Genomic DNA, 18,414 nt, shown 5'->3' with positions numbered 1-18,414 from the left:
AAATGAGCTTAAGATGAAAAGCTAGTCTTCCCCAAGAGCAGGTTGTTATGTCCCAGTTCTTCTGGTGTCTATCCTTATGATTTGTCTAGTCATGGGATGACACCATTTTAACTGTATTTGTTGATATTAGACAGTATCTTTCCATTTCTGATATGAAAGGTGGCCCACATAGGCATAACCTCACCTGTAGTATTTGATAGTTATATTTCAGTACCTCTAGAGGCTATCTTTTAACTCAAACCATTGTGTGTGGACATGGGAGATACAGATTCTTAATTTAATTCTATAGCCTGAATTCTCATGGCTTATGAGGAGGCTTGGGCATTAGCTTCGGCAAGAACAGCTGACATGCCTGGAAAAGTAAAGAAGGTAGAAAATGGACTGAATCAGCATTTTTGTCCCTGAAAGGGAGTGTTATATCTGCAATGAATTTATTGTTTAATGTTTCCAAAATAGGTGTCAATGTTGGACATTTGTGGTTGATCTCCAAATAAAGCTAATTTGGGAAGTGGAAATTTGGCTGAGTCAGCAGACACTGCGGTAGGAGACCCAAAAAGGACTCTAAATGGAAGCATTTCGAGAGAAAGCAGCCATTGTCCGAGCCTGGGAACCGTTGAGGAAGGCAAACAGGACACATTTGTCAAGTTGGCCAAGTCTACAGAGACCGTTTTCAAAGGAGCAGTGGTAAACATTGCCCAGAACTGTCAGAATCAGAAGTATTGAGAACATTGTGACCAGTGTGAGAAAACTGTCAAAGGCAGGACAAGCCCAGATGGTCTGTACAGAAGCAGCTCCAGGACAAAGGGCCAGGGTGGAATGAAACAGAATGGTTGACATGGAAGGTTTCTGGCATCTCGCAGGATGACTCCACCTGTCACTTACTCCTTAATTTGTTGTGCAATAATACTAGCTCCCAACAGAGAGCAGGAAGGTCGCTCCAACGGGAGCGTGGGGGCAGAGGATGCACATGCTGTGAGCCGGTGGTTAAATGGTCCTGTGAGAGGCCGCACACCACTGCACATGTCCCTCGTGAAAACTTGACACAGACTGTATCCTAGAAGAGGAGAAGGGATGGCAGGGTGCTGAATGCAGGGCCAGGGTATCCCAGCTGCAAGGTCAGGAGAGGAGGACAGGAACCTCAGCTCCTCGGCACTTTGAGTTTGAAGTTTAGGAGGCTGCATTTGGATTCCAGAACCTTTCAGAAAGAAAAGCACATTTGAGTCTCCAGAATGAATCAGAGCTCTGATCCCCAAAGAATCAGACTGAAAGTCCAAACTCAAAGCCAAACAGCAAGTCTGATCCTGTGACTGGGTCCACCCCCCACCAGGGGACCTGACAGAGGGTGGCGGGGTGGTGGAAACTTCCCCGTTCCTCTGCCTTCTCCAAACACCTCCCAGGCCCACAGCTCAGACCGTGTCATGCACGCCTTAGTTCAGCTGCCACCTCCCTAGTGATGAGCTTTGTCAGATCAAACATGGCCCCTGGACATTTTTCCAGCAGTCAAGAAAAAAAATGAAGCACCACAGATATCATTTGTTGAGTGCCTAGTTCTGCCAGGCATTCTGCCAATGCCTATGTCCTTTATCTTGTTCATTTCATGACATCCTCTTGTGGGGGACACCAAAGAATTCTAATTTTATGGCTGTGGAAACAGAAGCTCACATAAAGTAAAAATGTGCCCCAGGTACAGCAAACAGTAAGAGGTACAAAGGAGACCTGGACTGAGTGATGTCCAAGACTCCTCAACGCTGCTTCAACTCTGCTTCATCACCTTCCATGGTTCCTATAAACTACAACATACCATACAGATCACCTGACCCTGAAGCCTGTGTAAGTGAATATGAAGATGGAGCTGCTTCTCTGCAGTCAACCCTTACTCCCAGCCTCCACAGTCCCAGTGTGTTCCATGGTGGGCGCCCCAGATCCCCGCTTACTCTTCTGGGCAAGCGCTTGCCTGCATCTAAAAGATAACTCGTACTTCTCAGGAAGACAAGCTCCTTGAAGAATAAAAATAAAAGTTCAAAAAAGAGTGAAAGAACAAATCTCATGCTTCCAAATGAGGAAGAGCTTGCATGGCTGGATGCCTGAGATACTAACCATTCCTTAGGTAGGAGTGGCTAATCCAGGAAAGGCTCCCTAAAACCTGGGATCAAGCCCAGGCCACTTGCCCCAAAGTCGGGATCTGAGCGCAGAGCACAGAGGCCAAGCCCAGCACAGAGGGCTCTGACTGCAAGTTGGGGGCTGGCAGGGACCAGCCCCACACAGCAGGCAATACCTAGGCCCAGAATGTGCCCTGGCATTTTACTCCATTTCTGGCCAAGGTTAAGTGAGCACCTTCTGGCCTCTGCTTCACCACCTTCCATGTGCCTCCACCAGCCCTGTGCCTCCTTCCCAGCCAGTACAGTAGGAGAGAGAATCAAAAGCAGTCAACATGTTTTGGAAAATGCTCCATGAACAGTGCTGAGAAAGCCAGCTGTGTATCTGGGGCTGAGCGGGGGCTAAGCATTCGATCCCTACCTCACACCCCACATGCACTCAAACTCCAGCTAGATCACAAAACTAAAGGTGAAAAGCAAAGAAAATAACATGGTTAGAGGGAAATACAGGTGATTATAGAAAATGAATTTAAAAACAAAAGCAGAAAAGCACAAACCCTCAACAAAATTGATACATTGATCCATCTTAATTTCATCTGCATAATAAAAGAAATAATTAGCACCGTGGTCCCTAATAAAGCTGAAGGAGGGGCTATCATAACAGCAATCTGCCTTCGTAGGCCCACCCTGGAGAAATTCACACTTGCATGTGGAGACCAGGGTGAGGGTGCTTCTTGCAGGCCTGGATTTAATAGGAAAAGAGTGGCTCAACCCTGCCACCCCAGAGGGAATGGTTTCACTAACTGTGTGGTCTGCAATGTTCTAAGGAATAAAGCAGAAGTGGTGCCAGTGGGGGAACAAGACAGCAAGTGCCAGCATATGGGGGACTGCCACTGGTATGACGTGAGGAGCAGGAGCCCTGTGTCCTGGATGGACATGATTGCTTCTGCTATCAACTGTCTGCCTCACCTGCAGCTCCCTGGAGGAGCCCCTGCTGGTATTCTCTGATTGTTGGAAGGCATGCTTCCAGAAATGCATCCCCTAGTCTTTGGTTCTAGGGAATAAGGCCCATTTCAGTGAGCAGTTACTGAGGCCTTCCTGTGCAACTCATATGGGGTGCTCTGTGCCAGCAATGTGAAAGTGAGCACAAGAGAAGCCCAGCCACCCCCAGGAGACAGGTCAGCAACAGCCCACAGCTCAGCCTAGACACGGATGTCCCCATCCAGAGTCAGGACAGATTTAGAAAAGCAGGACATTGAAGGATGAGTAGGAGTCCCTGGAGAAAAGGCATCCCAGATGCCAGATGGAATCTAAGTTCTTTTCCTTCAAGTTTGACTATTTTGGATTCCACATAAAGGTGGAATCGAGCCACATTTGTCGTTCCGAGTCTGACTCCTTTCATCTACCACAGTGCCCTCCGGGTCCATCTGCACTGGCACAGACATGGCCTGAGATACCCCTCCTGGGATGGAGCGTTGCTGCCCACCTGGCAGCCTGACAGTATGGAGTTCCAATTCATGGCAAACAATACGTCCCTACTTGACAACATCCTGCCAGGAGAGAGTCGTTGCCTGGTGGGTGACGATGAACAATGACCGTGGAATCTTGCCCCAAAACAGAAACTGCAAAGACGTGTAGAGAACAAAACACAGGGATGCTCATCTCGCTGGGAACAATGAGACCCAGCTCTTGGGGAGAGCATTAGTTGGGGCATACAGCAGGTCCCGAATGTGGGCACCCTGGAGGCAGGGGCCTCTATGGGTTTGAGACCCCTGCTCAGGGCAGGATGGCAGTGCTAGGACCTCTGTGCACTGAGCCCGGGCTGTCAGGTTCAAGCAGCCCCTCCTGTCTGGGCACAGCCCGCCACTCACACCACTGGAAACCCCCATTTCCTTTGTCACCAGGCATGGAGGTCTGTCACTGTCTCTGACCCAGGGTGGTCCTCAAACCCACCCCCAGCCCCCTCCACACATCCACACAACTGGGTGACTTCTCAATGTGCTTCGGCCGCACCCACCCCCAAGGGTTCACTCTGAGCTGAGCTGCTCAGTGTGGTCCAGAAACCATGGCCCCACCATCCCCTGGGAGCCAGTTAAAAATGCCAACTCTCCAGCCCTGCCCAGACCTGCTGGCTCAGAATCCTGGGGGAGGGAAGGGCCAGGGCCAGGCTACCCACAGGCCTTCAGGGATCCTACCCTCTGCAGTTCACGAGCGGCTGCAGACCCACCGCGGGCACAGAGCGGAAGCCTTGCAAGCCGAGTGTTGCCTGGTCATCCCACAGCCCCATGGGCTGCTCCACTGGGACGGACTCTCTTCTGGAGCCCCGGCTATGCACACGGTGCCGCTGAGCCGTGCCGACCACGGCCACAAGAGGGCACCAGTGGTCACCGGAGGGACACAGTACACCCTTTTCCATTTCTCTTTCACTGTATACCCCTCCTTGCGGGGGAGCCTAAGAAGAGAACTCACAGATCCTGGAGCCTGACTTGCTCCGCTGTCCAGGCCCTGGGCCCCAGAGTCCGCACCCCAAAGGGTCCCGCAGTACCCATGGGGCCCCAGTTCACCCATTCCTGAGCTGGGTTTGCTTCTCTGCTCCAGCCCCCGGGGCCCGAGGAAGGGACCCGTCTGAGGACAGAACACTGACCCCTGCTCCTTCTGACTGCTTCCTGCTGGAATGAGTTCTGAACTCTGACCTTAGGGGGCCCCTCCTGAGACAGGGCCCCTGGTCACTGCTCACCTGCAGGCAGTCGCTGTCCCTCCCCTGCACCTGCCCTCCAGCCTCTGCAGGCTCACATCCTGTCTCTCTCAGGGAAGGCCTGCAAAGCAGCAAATGGTCAGGACCAGGGCCTCCTCTCAGGGCTCTGCGACTTCCCACTCCACCCACAGAACGTACCACAGCCATGCTCGGGGGCCTACCCAGGTCCCCGGATGGCTGGTGACAGCTGTAGGGGGTGGTGAATGGATTCCTGGTGGTTTCTTGCCAGGCAGACCTCAGAAGCTTCCAGGTCAAAGGGGAGGTGAAGTGTCACCCTTGAGTTCTGTGAGCCCCTCCCCTGTCCAGAGAGGGGGCACCCCAGAATCCCTCTCCTCACTGGTGGACATGGAGTGCGGTGTGGCACCCTGAGGGCTTCCTTGAGGAGGTGCAGCCTTTGAATCAGCCTGGGGAAAACCTGGGGGCCAATGCCCAGAGGGTGGGGCAGGCAGGCCGGAGCCCCTGGACCAGGCCACAAGCGTCCCTGCTCCTCTCCCTCTGTGGCTTAGCGGGTCTGGGGGTCGGGACATACATTGAGCGCCCGAGGCTGGGGTTCCTGCTCACCGGTGGGGCTTGGGGTGGTGCAGGCACCCAGGACTGGCCTTGGCCTGGGAGGGGCAGTGGCCTTACCTGGTGGTCCTGAGCAAGTCACTGCCCCTCTGTGGCAAGTGAATCATTCTCACAACTACAGACCATTTCCTTCATGTTTTCCTTTATCCAGGTGTCTGGTGTAGATGAGTCACATTAAATGCATCATGTCCCTGTGCAACCACACAACGCTATGGGAAAGGCATGGAGGTACCTTCTGATGTGCATCCTGCCCTTCTGCATTTTCCAAGGAGCAGCTGGAAGGCCCAGGACCATTGACACTGAGCAGCAGGTGCCCCGGCAGACCTGTCCCTCCTCCAGGGCAGCCCCAGCTCCAAGCCCTCCATCCCTCTTTGTCAGTTTTGATTGAGTCTGTCTCCAGACTGACCCCTGAGGGCTTCACCAGTGGACCCCCAGCCCCGTCTGCCTGAGTCTGGACGTGTCCTTCCACCTCCCTGGCCTGGGACCCCCCAGCACAGCTGCCTCCTTCTGGGGAAGAAGGTGCTGACAGCCAGGCCTACAGAGGCCAGCTACCCCAAGCCTGGTCCCTGTGAAGCCCCAACACTAGGAGGACAGGGCTGCAGATTTCAAGAAATTCTGGGTGGCAGAAGGGACAGAAACAGGTAACTGGCCAATTACCTGCCTAGGAGCTTTCTGGGTGGGGGCTCACAGTGGCTCACTTCCAGACACCCAGCTGGACCTCACAGGGCATATGGGTACTTGGGATATCACCCCTCCGGGCAGCAATGTGACTCCAGTGTTGGGACTGCCTGGCAGCAGAGACTCCAGCCTGGAGAGGGTGGGTGGGGTGGTTCCGGAGGCTGAGAGGTTGGGGCACCTGAGGCCAGAACCCTCAGCCAGGCCAGTGCCCAGATGGCAGCCACCCCCCCACCCCCCACCAGCTGTGGGTGGGGAGGGGCTCACCCAACAACAGGAGCCTTCTACAAACGGTGCTGCCCTCTAGGGCACAAAACAGACCAAAAGGGCCCTTCACCTGCGTGGGCTTACATTCTAGGTTTACAAAAAGTCAGCCTGCCTAATGAAGTGGGGGTAACAGGTTTGAGATTGGAACTGGTGATAGTGGTCCTGGGCTGGGGCAGGGGCAGGCGGCCAGCACACTCACAGCCCCCTCAACATAACTGACCCAGAAACTTGCATCTGATGGCCAAAATTGGGCTACAAGTTCTTTAAGTGGCCCATATCCTTCAGTACTTATGGTTTTATAGGTATCATGGCACTACCACTCAAACAGGAGGTCTCCGTGAACACAAAAACTGGTTAACTTAGCTGAGCCACTTAAGGCAGCTAGGATGTGATCCCAGTGGTGTACATAACACATCCCAAGGGGTATGAGTTTGTTAGATGGTTGAACAAAATAACTTTGTGTTTTAAAACAATTTTATATTTGCAGAAAAATTGAGAAGGTGGAGTTTGCACATCACTAACATTGGTGTGATACATTTGTTAGATCAGTGAACCCAGTCTGATACATTGTCTTGAGCTCACATTTCCTTTGTTTGCAGTAATTTTGCAGTGCCTCTCTTGTCCCAGGAACCCATCTGGACACTGTGACTTTCAGCCAACCCTGTTCCTTTGACTCTGGCTTTTGGGCCCCTTGACAGCTTTGAGTGTTTGCCATATATTCTGTAGGGTGTTCCTTTACTACTGGAATTTGTGTGTTTTCTCATTACTGGACTGGGGCTCGGTTTGGAAGACTGAGGTGCCCTTCTCGTCCCATCCTGCCCAGGTGCATGTGGTCAGCCTGCACTTTGCTGTGATGCTGATGTTGGGCCACCTGGCTGAGATGTGTCTATCACGTGTCTCCACTCTACAGTTAGTTTTTCTCTTCCTTTCACACTGTCCTATGGGAGGAAGCTGCTACACACAGCCCATGCCTAAGGACTGTTTCTCTCCTTGAGGGTGAGGGAATTTATTCTGTGCATGGGGGTTGAGGGAATTTATCCAGACAGCTTTTCAATTGTTAAAAATGTTAAGACTCATAGCTAACATTTACAGAACCTGTCTAGAATGGCCATGGAAATAATTCTAGAGTTCTGAGGAACACAGTTTGAAAAGCACTGACCCAAGGACGTGGACAAACTGCTCCTGGGCCCCCATGTGGGTTTAAATGTATTGCGACACACAAAGGTTGAGATTCAGGCATAGACCTGGGTTAGGGTTAGAAGTTTGCTGTGGTTTGCTGGCGCTGCCTGGCTAACCCCAGGTTTTATGAGACCTGTCTTATATTCGCTTAAACCACACAATTCTTTGCACAACTCATCACACCAAGGGCTGGGTCTGACTGGAGAAATGCTTTCTGGTGGCTGAGTTTCCAGCTCTCCCTGACAATGGTTGCCTAGAATCCATTCTCACTTAAGTTGAAAGATGAGCATCTGTCAGGGTAGGGAAGCACCCGCCCCCTCCCTCTTCCCAACTGTTCTATATAGGACAGCTGTCCATTGCTTCACCCAAGATGTCTGGCCTTATCCATGAAACCTTGAAAACACAGCATGTTGTACCCATGAGTAAGAAGTAAGGGCCTTGAAGGCTGGACACGGGGCCATGAAGGCCACAAGCATGCGCGTCTTCAATGCTTATGCAACCATGAATCAGCACAGTAACAGTAAAAAATACAGCTTTATGCAGAATAAAGAGGCTTCTTTTGAGCACCCTTCATGACGACTCCCGCTGCCTTCTTTGCTCTGTGTCGCCCCAAGACCTCGACAGTTACCTGGACCTTGACAGTCTGGCATCACCACAGCACGTTCAAGGCGGGGCACCGTCGCCTTCATTCAGTCTGAAGTGGAAGGGAGCACACGGCCCTGCTCAGGTAAAGGCTGGGGCTGGATTGGTGAGACAGGACCCCATGACTTCTGCCTGGCGCTCCGTACAAGGCTGTTCATGCCTCCGTCTCTAGTGCTGGCCACCTGCAGTACTGTCATCCTATCTAGCTCTTCAGCTGGCCTGGATCCGCAGTGGCCAAGGTTCACTTCTTACAGAGGGAAACTGAGGCATAGCTGTTCGGCGGCTTCCCACGTCTCTTCTGGAGTTTCGACTAGTCATCTGACTGGACTCTGGTTTCCTAGTCCACCAACTTAAATGTGTTCTGTTTACTCAAACATGGGGCATTGCTTTGAATTTTCCTTTTAATGGTTGACAGGGTGTCACCGACAGTGATGAGATGAGGCACCGAGGGGCTGTGGCATTTAGGTGAAGTACTCACTTGGAGAGCGTCGCTGCTCTGCCAGGCCAAGCAGGCTGGGAAAACTCACCCAGGTACAGTTACGTTAAAGTAACAAGATTGCAGGAGATGCTTTGGATTAATGCCAGCTAGTCAGCTTTATCAGCCCCAGCAGAGCCTGATTACACGGAAAGCATTTGATTGTTTATCAAAAGCGTAGGCTCAGCATAAAACTCTTACATTGTTTCCTTATCTGAACAAACAGGTTCAAGTAAAGTTTGGAGTTAGGGAACAATGATTTCATGAGACTTCAGATTCCCACACACACCATCAATTCATAATGAAAGTCACATTCTTTTTTTTCTTTTTAAAGTTCTAAGACTATTTTTTAGGGTAGTTCTAGATTCACAGCAAAACTTGAGCAGGAATTACAGCAAATTCGTTTTTAACAACCACTTTAACAACCACTTGTATTTGGAATGGTTGACTCAAATTTTCAAAACCTTAATCCTTTTCCATTTGAGAAAATACTTTTTTTTTTCCTGTCACTGAACCAGTTCTCTCCCTCTCCTTATCTGGGTGTCATTTAAAACTGCATCCTCACCGAATTCTTTTCCTCAAGGAAGACCACAGGCCACCTGGTGAGTTGGTCAGAGGAGACCCATCCAGTCTGGGGTCCACAGGCTGTCCTATCAGGAGTGGGTGTGTGTTCCAGGTCTGGGTTTGCCCTTCCTGCCGCAGGGCCTCAGCTTGCCTCTCTCCAGAGCTCCCTGCCAGCACGGGATCCCTCCTAACACTCTTTGGTCCAGGGAGCAGCTCTAAGGTAGAGGCACCCGAATGGATCCATGCTGCACAGCCCAATGGCTGCAAACTTGAGGCTGCTGTATTACATCTGGGCTTCCGTTTCGCAGTGTCCTCAGTGGTGAGAACACACAGGTCCAGGAGCCGCCGCGCTCCCAGCGGCTTTCTGCCCTTGCAGCTCTGGGCTCTGAGGGCCGGGTCTGCCACCCCCACTCCCCCCACGAGCCGCCCTGGCACTCTCTGGGGTCGTGCCCTTCTCCCGCGCTCCCCTCCGGCCGCCCAGGCCCTGGGTCTCTGTGAGGCCCTGCTCTTACCCCCACCGTGGGGGGCGTGGGCATTGGCGCCAGCTGCCCGGAGGCAGGACGGCCGTTCTAGCCGGAAAAGGGCCGGAGTGCAGCGCTTCCCGTTCCGGGCGCTCACAAGCCTCTCCGGGAGGTCAGCTGCTCCTCCGGCAGCGCAGCCCCTCCTTCCCGGCCGGGGACCAGGGCGCAGCCACACCGCCCACCGGCCCGGAAGAGGAGGCGCGTCACCCCCGGCGGGAGGCCCGCCGGCGGGCGCCAGGAACGCGCATGTGCGGGGGCAGCAGCGTTGCCCTCTGATTGGCCTCGGGGGCCGACCGTGTCTGCGCGACAGCGGCGGGAGCGGACCAACCCGGACGTCGGGGCGGGAGTGCGCGCAGAGCGGAGGCTGCGCCGCGCCAGCTCCATTAGCTCCCGGGTGCCCGCGAGGAGCCCGGGAAGAAAACGGGGGATGAGCGGGAACGGCGGCGCAGAAAGGTGGAGGCCGGGGAGCGGAGACAGACGGCAGCGGCTTCGGCCCTTTGCGCCGGCGTGGACTCGTAAGTGCGGCTCAGCACGTGCCAGCAGCCCCGCCGGGTGTGGGCGCGGTCGGGCGCGTGCCGAAGTCCCGTCCTTTCCTCTGACTCGGTTGGAAACCGCCCCCTGACGTCGCCATTTTGAATCCACCACCCTTGACCCTCCCGCTGGGCCGCAGCCAATCAGCGGTGAGGGACGCGCGGGGCACGCCGGGTGTGGCCCTGCGGGCGGGGCGGGGCGTGCGGGCGGAGTCCCTGTCCCGCACTCCGGGACCCGAGCGCCTTAACGGGCAGTAAGGCACAGGAGGGTCCCGTCCGGCAGAATCCCGGGAAGGCTGCCGGCGGCGGGGTCGTCCTCGTGGGCGGCAGGCACGTCGCCCACCTGCGCACGCCGGTGCTCACCTACGCCCTCCTGCACCTGTGCGCTCCATCTCGTCGGAGCCCAGGATTCCTGGAGGTCTTCCTGTGACTGCCCTGCAGCCCTCGGCGGCGCAGTCGCGCCACCTGGGGCTCAACGCCGCTAACGTGCATTTAAAACGGCACGCAGATTTTCATCGTACTTGGAATTGCGCGGGGTTTTGTTTAATGGAAAAAGCCTCCAAAGGTGTTCTAGGAGCACGTGACTTGTTCACATCGCACGGACCTCCCGAGGACCTACTGACTAATACACCCCGGGTCCCGCTGTTACTCCCCTGGGGTGGTGGTGGCCTGGTGAACTCGCTGTGTCCCTGGAGTGATGTGTCTGCAGGGACGCTTTCATCTCCCTTCTGCGCTAGTTCTCACAAAACGCTGTCTGGTACTCACTGTTTTGGGGCATTTTGTGGGGTTTAAGCCATATGTTGAAGAGGCTCGGGCTCTAGAAGCAGAGGGGAGAAAGCGTGGCCGCTTTTGCTAGGACTCCGTGCCCTCCCTCTTCCCTGCCCCAAACCTGTGGGTAGTTACCCGCTCTTCCCAGGAGTGAACTAGAGTCTCAGTAGTCCCAACCAGCATCAGGAGGGGCACGTGGGTTGCTGTGTTTGGGGTCGGACATGGTTAAACATTGGGAATTTCATACGGACCAACTGGTAGGAGGGCCGGTGCTACTTCCTTTTAGGAAACCACAGTGCCGGTGCTTAAGGAGACCATTCATAACACATAGTGACTGGCGTGAGGCCATGACTGGTGCCCCGGTGACAGGCAGAGAACAGTGGCCTTGTTCAGTCTTCCTGTGAAGGTGAAACTTATGACTGGTTTGAAGAGGAAGATGTGTGTTTTTTTTTGCTCCCTGAGTGTGTGCCTGGTGCTTTCACAGACCAGGAGATGGAAGAGCCTGAGTGGAATATTTACTGTGCGTTCACCAAACTTGCTGTGGTCTGTAAATGTGTGTAGGTGCACGATAGGCACTGAGGGGGGAGATCAGCTTCATTGCAAGAAGACCCTCTTGTTGGGCGCCCCCAGGCCAGAGAGAGGATGGTGGGGGGCTCACAGGGTCGGCTTGGGTGTTGTAGGGGGTCAGATGGTGAAGACAGGCTGGCTCTGGGGGCAGGGTCTATCCTCGAGACTGTTTTCTCACTAAAATGGTCTGTATTTTCCTGTGTTCATGAAATTGTGAGCCTGTTATCATTTGGAAAAATGTTTAACACATTTACTTTTATGACCACAGCTGCCATTTCATGGGACACATGTCCCACTGTGCAAAGCTGATGTTAAACTCATACCTTCTGAATAAGGTATTAGTGGGAGATGGTGTATGAACAGAGCTAGGTTGTGCCTTCTGATGAGCACCGTTCTGTGGAGGCCCCTGGTGATTTGGGGAGCTGTGTCATGAAAAAATAGAACGTCTGATTCTGTAAGGGAGGATGTTAGATTGACCTGGCTTAATTAATATTTTGCTATTTCTGTACCTTGTTTCAGAATCTTTAGCTAGGAAGTTTTAAGTAGGCTATATATTTCCTTGATCTGGGGAAATTGGGGACAAAAAAGAGACTTAGCTTTTATGTAGTTTTAAATCAAACATGTCCTGATTAAGATACCAGATTTTTAAATAAAATTAAAAATTTTTTATTTTTTGTAAATTGCCAGGGGTAGGGAAGCTGTTCTGCCCCTTGGCCCTATTGCCTTGTCTATATACAGGCATAATTAACAGTTCTCGTTGTCGGACTCTTCAGATACAACTCTGAACTTAAATGCTCAGTCACAGACACTGGTGAAGGCAGTGTTTGTGGGGCGGGAGCTGTGGGTTGCTGTGAGCCTGGCCTGGCTGGCAGAGTCTGCCCCAGAGCCTCATGTTCCCCATGAGCTTGGTGGCCGTGTGGTTCTGCTGCTTTTTTCTCATTTACCTTTGCCTCTACTACTTCTCTACGTTTCTGCGCAGCTTGCTCACTTCCGACAGAGGAAAACAAAAGGTGACTGTGCGCATTCGAAGAAAGAGAAGGCGAAGAGGCCGGGCCCGGCTGTCCATGCGACTGTCTGTGCGGCCGGCCAGGAGGCGAGTCCGGTAGATGCTGAGGACAGCGGACTTCTTGGGAGAGGGGACATTTGCAGAAGCCCGTCATGCAGCCACACCCCCAGTGAGGCAGGAGTGGCTCAGGTACATTTATTCCTGTTCTAACATTTTGCTTACCATCCAGTTAGTGTTAGCATAATTTACTAAAAGTGGTCTTTGGTCTGCTTTTGCCTGTCAAAAGTGGGGAGAGAGGGTTTTATTTTAGTTTACAAAAAGGGAGTCTGTTTTTGTGGTTTTACTCCTAATCCGTGTTTTTTTATATGCTGCTGAGAAATTGTAGATCACCTGCAGGAGTCAGCATTGCGCTTGCTCTGGTGATAGACGTTCCAGATCCTGCGTTCCTCCACCAGGCTGCACATCAGCCTCTCCAACAGGTGCTTCTTTGCACACTTAGACTGCCATGCTTCTTCATCCACTCTCAGATCCGCCTCCTTGTCGTTCTTGCCCTTCACCTTCTTTCTGAAGGAGGGGTGAGGAGGGGAGGGCTGAAGATGCCGCAGAGATGGAGTCTTAGAGGAGGTGCCATCATCTGCTGCTCGAGGCTCTGGATGCTGCAGGGGTCAGGGTGGCGGGTGAGTGGATGTGGGCTTTGAGCATGCTGGGCCTCGTGGCCTCCCTGGAGCTCGCGAGTGACCGTGGGTGGGCTCCCCTTGGGGCTGTTTCTTGTTCTATAAAGGTGAGCCCTGGCCTGTGAGAGCACCCCTCGCTGAGTGCAACAGGGCGCCGTACGTTCAGGTGTTTGCTAGAAGGAGCTGGCATGCTGGTGGCTGAGGGCAGAAGTCAGCTCAGAACCAGGATGTACCTGGCCTGCCTTCCTGAGAAAAGGGGCATTGTCGTCAGCATGTGAAGTTTATGATTTTCTTCTTACTAGTCTGGAATTTTGCTCCTTTTGAAAAACTAAGACTGAGCCCTGGTGTCCCCATGCTGTCCTGGGGCATTCCAGCTGACTGGGACTCAGGGGCACCCAGCCTGCGAGGGGCTCAGTTCTCAGCAGTGTGTCTCCATCACAGCTGAGAAAATGGCAGCTACTTTGAGGGTCAAGTATTACCTCCTGGGGTCACTTCTCTGTATGTTCCTCCTTGGCTCCTTGAAGAGAAAAGCTCGTATTATATAATTAGAAGTCATTAGTCTGTATTTTCATTTTCAAGTCAGAGACGGCTTTTTTTATTTCAAATTAAAAGTTTTATATGTTTTAGCTTTTCATTTTGAAATGTTAGATCTATAAAATTTTGCACAGCCTAGCAGAGTTCTGATGCTGTTCCCCTGGCTTCCCGAAGGTCCCCGCCTCGTGCTGTCACAGTACAGTCGTCCTAGCCTCTCTGTCTCGGTCCAGATGGAAACTGAACCCTTCAGTAGACCTGCTCGACGCCCCCGTCCCCCTGATGCGCTTCCTCCCGTCCAGCCCTTGGTATGCCTTTTGCTGCCATGGCACCTTGTCTCCTCCGTCTGGGACAGTTGCTGGGTCTTCCTTCCTCTTCTACAAGTTTGGGGCTTGAAGAGTACTGGCTGCTTTGTGACCCTGTCGGTGTGGGTTTGTTAGACGTGCCCTCCGGGTTAAAATCAGGTGGTGCGCTTTGGCGAGAGCCTTTGTGGGGAGTGGGGCCCCGTGGGGCCGCACGGGGTGCTCAGGGCTCCACGCTGTCACCCTGCTATGCTGCTACGTGGATCGTCTAGTTACGGGGCCTGTTGGTTTCTCCTGGTGGGAAAGTCACTGCTTTCCCCTCCGCAGTTAGTGAGCACGTCGCGCCGAGGTGCTTGAAGGCCTGCGACCTGCGAGCGTGCTGCTCCTCACCCACCGCGGGTCCAGCCACTGCCGCCGTCCCTGCTGGCAGCGGTGGCGGGGTGGTGATGCCAGGTGAGGGCTTGTTTCTTCCACCCGTCTAGTGGGTAATGGGCATTCTTCCCCACGGAGGAACTGTTGCTTCTCCCCAATTTATTTATTCATTCAATTATATCAGTGTGGGTGCATGGATATTGGTTATAATCCATCATATTAGACGTATCAGTGTTTACTCTGTTGCTGAAATACGTAGGCCTTTGGGAGTGCTTTGGCGGCCGAGTCCTTCCAACGTGCCCTCGTTTCCAGCACCTCACATCCTCACTGTCTGGTACCAGGATGTCCCAGGCTTATTTTTCCTTTCCCTGACACAGCCCTGTTACCAGCCTTTCCTCCCAGGAGCCCTGGTCTCTCTTAGTGGAGAGTGGTAGCTAGAGACCCAGGTCTGTGTGCTGTGGCTAGTGGGGAATCTGCTTCTAGGCTCCAACAGAATTAAGAAATGTAAATATATGTCTATACACACATCTGTATCTATTTTTGTCTGTTTGTGTGTAAATAAATACCATTAGTTCTCACTAATACTTTGATTCCAATCCAGCACCTTAGAATTCAATTCCTTTTTCCAATAGTGAAGAACCTGGCTAATTTATAAATTATTTGCTCAAATACACACATATTAGTTTCAAAACTGCTAGCCCTCACCCCTGTGACAAATTTACTACCTGGAGTAGAATACCTGTATATGGTTCTTCTTGTCTTTATTGTCCGAAAGTTTATTGTTGATTGTTCCAAAATTATTTAGGTTACTTCCTTTATTTCTTACTTCTTAATTGTGGTTGTTTTTTTTTTTTTTTAACAATTTTGAGTTTTTATTAGATGAAATTTGATGCAGGTAATTTTTGTATCATTGCTATACAATCTTATGAAGGTTTCACATGAACAACATTGTGGTTTCAACATTCACTCATATTATCAAGTCCTCAGCTCCCCCCCCAACCCCATTGCAGTCACTGTCCTTCAGCGTAGTAAGATGCTATAGAGTCATTACTTGTCTTCTCCATGCTGAACTGCATTCCCCATGACCTACCTATATTGTGATTGCAAATTATAGTGCCCCTTAATCTCCTTCTTCCTCCCCAACTGCCCTTCCCTCCCCTTCCCTTTGGTAACTGCTAGTTCCTTCTTGGAGTCTGTGAGTCTGCTGCTGTTTTTTTGTTCCTTCAGTTTTGCTTTGTTGTTATACTCCATGAATGAGGGAAATCATTTGGCACTTGTCTTTCTCTGCTTGGCTTATTTCACTGAGCATAATACCCTTCAGCTCCATCAATGTTGTTGCAAATGATAGGCTATTTTTTTCTTCTTATGGCTGAATAATATTCCATTGTCCAGTAAATAATGTTCCAGTGTTCAAAGTTCCACACTTCTTTATCCATTCATCTGCTGATGGACACTTAGGTTGCTTCCATATCTTGGCTGTTGTAAATAGTGCTGCAGTAAACATGGGTGCATATGTCTTTTTGAATTTGGGATATTGTTTTCTTCCAGGAAAATCCTAGGAGTGGAATTCCTGAGTCAAAAAGTTTTCTATTTTTGTTTTTTTGAGGAACCCCTCCGTATTGCTTTCCACAATGGTTGAACTAACTTACATTCCCACCAACAGTGTAGGAAGGTTCCCCTTTCTCTGCATCCTCGCCAGTGGATTTCTTGTCTTTTGGATGTTGGCCATCCTAGCTGGAGTGAGGTGATATCTCACTGTGGTTTTCAATTTGCATTTCCTTGATGATTAACGATGTAAGCATCTTTTCATGGGCCTGTTGGCCATTAGACTTTCTTTTTTGGACAAGTGTCTGTTCAGATCCTCTGCCCATTTTTAATCGGGTTATTTGATTTTTTAGGTGTTGAGGCGTGTGATCTCTATATATTTTGGATGTTAACCCCTTGTCAGATATGTTGTTTACAAATATGTTCTCCCATACTGTAGGATGCCTTTTTCTCCTGCTGATGGTGTCTTTTGCTGTACAGAAGCTTTTTAGCTTGATGTGGTCCCATTTGTTCATTTTTTATTTTGTTTCCCTTGCCCGAGGTGATGTTCAGGAAAAAGTTGCTCATGTTTATATTCAAGATATTTTTGCCTATGTTTTCTTCTATGAGTTTTATGGTTTCATGACTTACATTCAGGTCTTTGATCCATTTTGAGTTTACTTTTGTGTATGGAGTTAGACAGTAATCCATTTTCAGTCTTTTACATATAGTTATCCGGCTCTGCCAACACCATTTTTTGAAGAGGCTGTCATTTCCCCGTTGTATGTTTATGGCTCCTTTGTTGTATATTAATTGGCCATATATGCTTGGGGTTATATCTGGGCTCTCTGTTCTGTTCCATTGATCTGTGGGTCTGTTCTTGTGCCAGTACCAAATTGTTTTGATTACTGTGGCTTTGTAGTAGAGCTTGAAGTCAGGGAGCATAATCCCCCCAGCTTTATTTTCCTTCTCAGGATTGCTTTGGGTATTTGAGGTCTTTTATGGTTCCATGTGAACTTTAGAACTGTTTGCTCTAGTTCGTTGAAGACTGCTATTGGTATTTTGACAGGGACTGCATTGAATCTGTAGATTGCTTTAGTTAGGATGGCCATTTTGACAATAGTATTTCTTCCTATCTGTGAGCATGGGATGTATTTCCATTTATTGGTGTCTTCTTTAATTTCTCTCATGAGTGTCTTGTAGTTTTCAGAGTATAGGTCTTTCACCTTCTTGGTTAGGTTTATTCCTAGGTATTTTATTCTTTTTGATGCAACTGTAAATAGAGTTGTTTTCCTGATTTCTCTTTCTGCTAGTTCATTTTTAATATATAGGAATGCAACAGATTTATGTGTATTAATTTTGTATCCTGCAACTTTGCTGAATTCAGTTATTGGTTCTAGTAGTTTTGGGGTGGATTCTTTAGGTTTTCTATGTACAATATCATGTCATCTGCAAGCAGTAACAGTTTAACTTCTTCCTTACGAATTTGGATGCCTTTTATTTCTTTGTGTTGTCTGATTGTCATGGCTAGGACCTCCAGAACTCTGTTGAATTAAAGTGGGGAGAGTGGGCATCCTTGTCTTGTTCCTGATCTTAGAGGAAAAGTTTTCAGCTTTTCACTGTTAAGTATGATGTTGGCTGTGGGTTTGTCATATATGGCCTTTATTATGTTTAGGTACTTGTCCTCCATGCCCATTTTATTGAGGATGGGTATTAGGTCTTCACTAAATGTTTGATAAAATTCAGCGCTGAAGCCATTTGGAGGGATTTTGTTCTTAGGTACTTTTGATTACCAATTCAGTTTCATTGTTGGTAATTGCTGTGTTCAGATTTTCTGTTTCTTCCTGGGTCAGTCTTGGAAGGTTGTATTTTTCTAGAAAGTTGTCCATTTCTTCTAGGTTATCCAGTTTGTTGGCATATACTTTTCCATAGTATTCTCTAGTAATTCTTTGTATTTATGTGGTATCTGTAGTGATTTTTCCTTATGTATGTAGACTCTTTTTTTTTTTTTTGATAAGTCTGGCTAGGGGTTTATCTATTTTGTTAATTTTTTCGAAGAGCCAGCTCCTGCTTTCATTGATTCTTTGTATTGTTTTATTCTTATCAATTTTATTTATTTCTGCTCTAATCTTTATTATGTCCCTGCTTCTAATGACTTTGGGTCTCATTTGTTCTTCTTTTTCTAGTTTCATTAATTGTGAGTTTAGGCTGCTTATACGGGATTGTTCTTCTTTCCTGAGGTAGGCCTGTATTGCAATATACTTTCCTCTTAGCACCACCTTCGCTGTGTCCCACAGGTTTTTGCGGTGTTGAATTATTGTTGTCATTTGTCTCCATATATTGCTTCATCTCTGTTTTTATTTGGTCATTGATCCACTGGTTATTTAGGAGCATGTTGT

The 18,414-nt window shown here is 50.1% G+C and overlaps 2 long non-coding RNA genes across 2 annotated transcripts in view; one reads left to right on the top strand and one right to left on the bottom strand.

Moving 5' to 3' along the window:
* Positions 1 to 386: 386 nt before the first annotated feature.
* LOC118924184 (uncharacterized) lies at positions 387 to 5,780 on the bottom strand. Its single transcript, XR_005029482.2, has 2 exons — positions 4,292 to 5,780; positions 387 to 1,195 (listed from the first exon to the last, which is right to left on the bottom strand). It is a non-coding gene; the product is annotated as an uncharacterized LOC118924184 (long non-coding RNA).
* Positions 5,781 to 10,512: 4,732 nt separating this feature from the next.
* Positions 10,513 to 18,414, top strand: part of LOC118911093 (uncharacterized) — a 43,339-nt gene continuing 35,437 nt past the window's right edge. The window contains exons 1-2 of the long non-coding RNA XR_008993598.1: positions 10,513 to 11,028; positions 12,586 to 12,801. This is a non-coding gene — a long non-coding RNA (uncharacterized LOC118911093). The remainder of the gene's footprint in view (positions 11,029 to 12,585; positions 12,802 to 18,414) is intronic.

Source organism: Manis pentadactyla, chromosome 14 (assembly GCF_030020395.1).
Source record: "Manis pentadactyla isolate mManPen7 chromosome 14, mManPen7.hap1, whole genome shotgun sequence".
Lineage (NCBI taxonomy): Eukaryota > Metazoa > Chordata > Mammalia > Pholidota > Manidae > Manis > Manis pentadactyla.
The sequence above is the reverse complement of the archived record's forward strand: the minus strand, read 5'-3'. Positions and strand labels throughout refer to the sequence as shown.